A 6,000-nucleotide genomic window follows, 5' to 3' on the forward strand; every position below is an offset into this window, starting at 1 on the left:
TATTTGTATTTATTTGTAGGTATTTTATTTAATTAATTTATTGATAGTGTAGTGTTAGATTTAAGTGTAGATAATTGTAGGTATTTTATTTAATTAATTTATTGATAGTATAGTGTTAGGTTTAATTGTAACTTAGGTTAGGATTTATTTTACAGGTAATTTTGTAATTATTTTAACTAGGTAGCTATTAAATAGTTTTTAACTATTTAATAGCTATTGTACCTGGTTAAAATAATTACAAAGTTGCCTGTAAAATAAATATTATTCCTAAAATAGCTACAATATAATTATAATTTATATTATAGCTATAATAGGGTTTATTTTACAGGTAAGTATTTAGCTTTAAATAGGAATAATTTATTTAATAAGAGTTAATTTATTTCGTTAGATTTAAATTATATTTAACTTAGGGGGTGTTAGTGTTAGGGTTAGACTTAGCTTTAGGGGTTAATACATTTATTAGAGTAGCGGTGAGGTCCGGTCGGCAGATTAGGGGTTAATACTTGAAGTTAGGCGTCAGTGATGTTAGGGAGGGAGATTAGGGGTTAATACTATTTATTATAGGGTTAGTGAGGCGGATTAGGGGTTAATACATTTATTATAGTAGCAGTGAGGTCAGGTCGGCAGATTAGGGGTTAATTATTGTAGGTAGCTGGCGGCGACGTTGTGGGGGGCAGATTAGGGGTTAATAAATATAATATAAGGTCGGCGATGTTAGGGGCAGCAGATTAGGGGTACATAAGTATAATGTAGGTTGCAGCGGTGTATGGAGCGGCAGATTAGGGGTTAAAAAAAATATGCAGGGGTCAGCGATAGCGTCGGCGGCAGATTAGGGGTTAATAAGTGTAAGGTTAGGGGTGTTTAGACTCGGGGTACATGTTAGAGTGTTAGGTGCAGACTTAGAAACTGTTTCCCCATAGGAAACAATGGGGCTGCGTTAGGAGCTGAACGCTGCTTTTTTGTAGGTGTTAGGTTTTTTTTCAGCTCAAACTGCCCCATTGTTTTCTATGGGGGAATCGTGCATGAGCACGTTTTTGAAGCTGGCCGCGTCCGTAAGCACCGCTGGTATTGAGAGTTGCAATGACGGTAAATATGCTCTACGCTCCCTTTTTGGAGCCTAACGCAGCCCTTCTGTGAACTCTAAATACCAGCGGTATTTAAAAGGTGCGGGGGGAAAAAAGCCAGCGTTAGCTACGCGGGTCGTTACCGACAAAACTCTAAATCTAGCCGTAAGCAAGCAAAATGCATTCATTGTTTGCAAAGAAGACAGCAGCAGCTGAGGTTTCTAAGTATGGGTCTATCCCTGAGTGGGCAAATTGTGATTTATGGAAGCCTATTGCTGATGAACTGATTAAATATGCTGCACCTATTTCCCCAGAATTAGACAGTAGAACTTTACATTTAGACCTAAATGTGTACAATAAAACTGAACGGAAAGTTGCATGTTCTATAATATGGAAAATCATACATACAGTTCAGAAAGGGTTAAATTGGGAAAGGAACTGGCATTAGTACAGGATAAACTGGATTGTTTGAAATCTATGGAAGCTGGCACAAAACTGATGGAAAAGTGTAAAGTGAATGTTAGTAGTAAGAATGAGACCAAACTGTATAGAGCATGTCCTATTATCACCCAGGAAAGCAAAAGGAAACTACATAATGATCAGACAAGTCAGACTGGTGTGCAAGAAAGTGCATGTGACGAAGTGAATGAAGTAGTTAGGGGATACACTCAAGCAGAATAAAATGAACTTTCTAAACAATTTAAACAGAAAATGGGTGAATCTTTGTCTGAATGGTTGCTGAGATTATGGGATGAGGGTGCTGATGGTGTATTTTTTAATGCCACAGAAGCTGTGAGAATAAGTAATTTAGCTACAGATCCCCAAGTTAGACAGGTTTTGAGGAAAGTGAGAGACATCAGAGGAAATACTTACTGTTAGACATGATTAGACATGCAGTGTTAAAAGTGTTCCCATCATGTGAAGACATAGAACCCCCAACCCCCTGGGTTAAAATTGATGATGCAATAAATTGGGTACGAATTATGGGGTGCACAGCTGGGTTGGGTTGAGTTGAAGAAATTGATGGTATTTCCAAAGCAGAGTTAATGAAAACAGTTATAAAAATGAATTCACAAGTACATAATACAGATAGTGACTATTTACATTTGTATTCTCTGACTTAGCCCCTTCAAATCCAAACCAGACCTAACAGACAAACCAAGCCCTATTATCCCAAACATCAATTGCCCCCATATGAACAGAGCAATTGGTGGAGGACTTTGCCATCACAACAAAATGAGGGATTTCTGGAAGTACAAGCTGACAGAGACCGACAGAGACATGTAGTTAAGGGATGTGGGAAGTACGGGGGACAAAAACACAATAGGGGGTTAACAACAGTAGAAAAAGTTGAAAAAATGCATGTGACAACACCAAAGGACATACCCATAGGGCCTACCATGAGAGAAAGTCTGAGGGGGAGGAGCACAAGGGCAGTTCATGTTATAGTAGCCCCTTCCACTAATGCAGGCCCCAATTGTAATAAAGAACAGATTTTGGGAAGTTATAATTATGGTAGAGACAATACAACCAGAGATAGTGAGGGGTGTTTATCTTCATGTTCCCCAGATAAAGATGTCCTAAGGGGAATCTGCAACATGGACCCCAGTGGTTGTTCCCTCTCCCTACACGCCGGTTTGCCAGATGCAAAACCGACTGCTTGGGAGACAGGAAAAGGCAGAAATTCGACCCACTGAAAGTGCTATTAAAAATGCTAGTCTGTCCTGTAACTGAGTCAGATGGCTTTGAGCATATGCCACTTAACTACCGGGAGGTGGATGAAGTAGCGCCTCATTTGAGCGCTACCCTCCCGGATATAGCCGAACAGACAGATACGTTGCAGGTGGTGATCAACCTAGCAAATGCGCTCCTTTCAATTTTCATTGCACCAGAAAACAAACAACAGATCACCTTTGCCTGGGAGAATAGACTGTATACCATTCAGGCATTGAACCATGGATCAGTGACTAGGGGTGAAAGCAAATATATCCCTAATACTTTCATATTAAATAGTGGCATCACAAGCACAGGTGCTAAGGATGAAGAGGAAGAAACATTTCCTGCACAGGAGCTAAAAGTGGGGTGGGCCAAAGACAGGCAAATGTTCCAGAGAACTGCCACAGCAATGGATACAGTATTGGCAGGTCCTACACATGGGACATCCCTATCAGTGATAGATAGACAGCAGATACCAAGAAGTTGTTTTAATGTGAAAGACATTCAGGAAAGACTGATGGCCACAAATTATGATAATGACTCTATTCTGGTGAGCCATGTGAATAAATATGTGGAAGCAAAATTAACAGATGCAGAACCTATCAAAAATAAGAAAGACAAAGCCAGAGTACATAAAAATTGTGCACTAAATATAGTGGCACAGACCTGTGACAATACAGGTTGCAGAGAATATAAAGATCCTTATGAATGTGAAGAAATAAGAAAATGTTTTGACACTATAAAGACAACTGATAAAGAACAAACAGTACATACCACCTGCAGTTATATGAAAAGGTTTCAAGTGACCAAAGAAACCCAAGAGAGCAACAAACAAAAAACTGAGTATGGGCAGCACAGAGACCTTACACCAAGAGGTGGAGTGATGCACAGCTACACTGCTGTGAATACTTGCAAGGAAGCCTGCCAGAAGCCTTCTATGTATTTGCTGCAAGACTTCATGAAAGAGTCAAGACCTGAGGCTTCCATGGCAAACAACTCCAGTGTCACTGGGTCAACCAGCCAACAGTGGATACAAGACTATCATCCCATAGATTCTGGGTTGATAGAAAGGTGCAAAGAGTTTTAAATTAGCATATTTGAGTACTGTCTCAAATAGCAACATTTTGGGGGTTTAATAAACACCTGTTAGGACACAGCCCCCAAATGAGATAAAACCTAACCCCTTGACTGTGACTGTATTGTAGTGGTTTACAGATTTATTATTAGTCTACAACATTGAAAAATTGTTGACACATAAAGGTTTAAACCCAACTATTTAGAATTTTGAGAGTGCCCATTACCCAGGGGGTTGGTAGGTTTAGTGATATAGGTTATATATAGGTTATAGGTTAACATCATATAATAAGCAGAAATAAGAGGAGATGCTCACCCTGTTTTTTAATCTCTTCCTAGCTAGTTTGTGAAGGTACTAGTCATGACACCTATGAAGTTTGAAAAGGTAGACGTTGCATTTGTTAAATGAATCAAGAGGTGGATTGTAATGGTTATGAATGATTAAATATGATTCATATTGCAGATAAGCAACGTCCATGCTTATAGTGACTTAGGTGACTTATAAATGTGTGTAGTGGGATGACCCCCTCCCCCCCTTTGAAGTATGTGTGAGATGGGGGTTGAAGATGCTTTTGTTTACCTGAAGGTGTAGTTTAGACACAAACAACTGTGCTGGGGGAGGGAGGAAGCAAGGAGTTATACACAGCACATGGAGTCTCCATTTCGGAGAGGACACAGAAAGTCGTGCAGATTTGGTGATCTGTGTTTGTAACTAAAAAACTCTTTGTTACTGGACTGAACCAACACCAGAAACTGTTCGTGCAGGCAAGAAGTTCCCTGGACAGAAGTATTCCTGAGTATTGCTGTAACCTGAATGCACTGGTGTTTTGAAACCGGAAGCCATCACTCTTAGCTAAGCATTATCTCAGTGTAACATTGTTATCTATAATTCTTGTAATTATACATTTTGGTATATTGCTAACATTGCTAGAGATTTAGATAAAATATATAATTCTATATTAAAAGTGTGTGTGTGTGTGTGTATTTATTTCCATATAATCAATTGTAGAACCAAATATTATATACTGTATATCATTTGTATATCAAGATAGCAGATATATATATATATATATATATATATATATATATATATATATATATATATATATATATATAAACAAATATAAATTTAATGTTGTAAGGTTTCACTGATAACCTTAAATATAAGAATCAAGCCACGGTCACAACAGATGCATATGTGTACACTGGCGCCTTGTGCTCACCCTGACCGGTCAGGTTTTCTATGTAGACAGTTTTCTGCATATATGTGTAACTTGGGTATGAAAACGTTTTTGCCAATACTCTAAGAGATTTAACTTTTTTACCTTTTGTGAGAAATGTGGTGCATCCTCAGATTGAAGTGTATTTGTATACTAACAAATTGATATATTTTTGTATACTTATATTTTGGAGCTGTTTTCCTTTCAAAAGAGTCCTGAATTTCCTGTCTTTTTTTAAACAAAATGCATGTTTTGTTTCTTTCTTTCTATAAGTTTTTCTTATATACAATTATGTCAGTATATGGCCGGGTTATAGTACAATTTATTTAATAATTATTCTTTAAAATAAACCCACAATAAAATGCATATACAAAACAATTAAAATAATATAAATTCCGAAATTCTTTATATTAGTTAAATTTATAAACACATTGAATTATATTTATAGAAAACCAGATATGAATCAAACTATACAAGGTTAAACTGTTATAATATTCTTTTCAAAGCAAACCAAATGTACCTTTAGAATTAACCTTATTCACAATTGAATTGCATTACATCACCACAATGAAATACCAAAGTATGGGCCACTAACTTTCAGACCAGAACTATTAAGCTACCTAGCCTACAATTGATCCTTTATAACTCCAATATAAAACATCAGAAATTATATATATTATTTGTACAAACAACCAACTCCTATGCCAATTTATCTGAGCTGAAATAAATTCTTAATTATCTACAATTAAGACAAATTCTAAAATATATTTATATGGCTGCAATTATAAATTACTTGGCAAACAAAAGACTAGTTTTAAACTACACAGGTTTATGAATGCAAGCTAAAATACAAAGCGCCCTTTTAAAATTACTAACTTCATTTAGACTGTAGCAATAATTAATGTATTTCTATATACTTTACCCAA

Source organism: Bombina bombina, chromosome 3 (assembly GCF_027579735.1).
Source record: "Bombina bombina isolate aBomBom1 chromosome 3, aBomBom1.pri, whole genome shotgun sequence".
In the NCBI taxonomy this organism is placed as follows: Eukaryota; Metazoa; Chordata; class Amphibia; order Anura; family Bombinatoridae; genus Bombina; species Bombina bombina.